The sequence below is a fragment of the Xenopus laevis genome, chromosome 8S (genome assembly GCF_017654675.1).
Source record: "Xenopus laevis strain J_2021 chromosome 8S, Xenopus_laevis_v10.1, whole genome shotgun sequence".
Classification (NCBI taxonomy): Eukaryota; Metazoa; Chordata; class Amphibia; order Anura; family Pipidae; genus Xenopus; species Xenopus laevis.
Window position 1 is genome coordinate 14,095,387 of NC_054386.1, and position 1,755 is coordinate 14,097,141.

The window sequence follows — 1,755 nt, forward strand, 5'->3', positions numbered from 1 at the left end:
TTTGGAGGGAATCACAACTATTGTTGTTTTTCTTTAAAATAGTAGCCCATTTTGACTGGAAACCCGCCCAACCTGACCCTGCGCTAAACAGGGGACCTGTCCCTAGGGTTGGCACATGGCTGGTATTTTACCGGCCTGGCTGGTAAAAATTATGGTTGATCCCAATGTTATTAATAGGGAAAAAAAGATGAATATATAGGAAGGCCGGTATTTTTTTCCAGAAAAGGTGGCAACCTTTCCTGTCCCCCATTGGGAAGTGCCATTGAAAATACACAGCACTTGAGTATGTACTGTTTGTACAATTTACTAAAATGTATACTTTATTTCCATATTAAAATATAATTTATTGCACAGGAAGTAGTGTGAACCTAGCACTTTAAAGGGGTAGTTCCCCTTCAAACAACTAGTTGTTTTCAGATAGATCACCAGAAATAACAACCTTTTCCAATGACTTTCTAAATGTGTGACCATTTTTCTGATATTGAAGTGTAAAGTGTCATTTTTCACCTTCTGAAGCAGCCCTGGGGGGGGGTCGCCGACCCTATAAATTGATACATTTAGTTGATACTTTTCTTATATTTAACCCTGCTGAGCAGAATCCCTGAGTTTCATTACAGGCAGCTGTTAGAATTGATACAATAGTTGCTAATACTCCAGAGATGCTGCTGAGAAATGGATCAACTCAATGTAGCAAATTGTAACAGTTCAGAATCCGCACCTGAATTACTGAGCTGCCAGACTCAAACACTGGAGGCACGAACCTTAAACTTTAAACTTAGTTTTTGGAAAAACAGGAAAAAATAAATAATGGAAAGCAATTGATAAAAAGACTTTATTTCTGGGGAACAATCTAAAAACAACTGAATTTAAAAAAAGTGTTTGGAAGGTGAACGACCCCTTTCAAAATGAATCAGTTAATTGTGCTTCTCCAGCAGAATTCTGGAGAACTGATTTTTTTATATTCAATTTTGAAATCTGACATGGGGCTAGACATATTCTCAATTTCCCAGCTGCCCCAAGTCATGTGACTTGTGCTCTGATAAACTTCAATCACTCTTTACTGCTGTACTGCAAGTTGGAGTGATATCACCCCCCCCCCCCCAGCAGCCAAACAAAAGAACAATGGGAAGGTAACCAGATAACAGCTCCCTAACACAAGATAACAGCTGCCTGGTAGATCTAAGAACAACACTCAATAGTAAAAACCCATGTCTCACTGAGACACATTCAGTTACATTGAGAAGGAAAAACAGCAGCCTGCCAGAAAGCATTTCTCTCCTAAAGTGCAGGCACAAGTCACATGACTGGGGGCAGCTGGGAAATTGACAAAATATCTAGCCCCATGTCACATTTCAAAATTGATTATAAAAAAATCTGTTTGCTCTTTAGAGAAATGGATTTCAGTGCAGAATTCTGCTGGAGTAGCACTATTAACTGATTCATTTGGAAAAAAAAACATGTTTTCTGATGACAGGATCCCTTTAAGTACTTCATGGCCTTACGCCATTTTCTGAGAAACCATAAAACTTTAAGTCCAAAGTATTCTGTGAGAAATAAAATTAAAATAGAGGATACATTATAACTATACAACGTATACGCGGTGCTCCGGGTATTTTCTATCTGAATTCGTGTGCAATGGTTTAGAAGCACCGAAAACTGACAGATAAATGAACAAAAGAAGCCGAATAAAAGTGAGACTATTGTGAAATAATGAAGCCTGAGCGCCTCAGAGCGACTGGTAGAGCGGGGTCACGT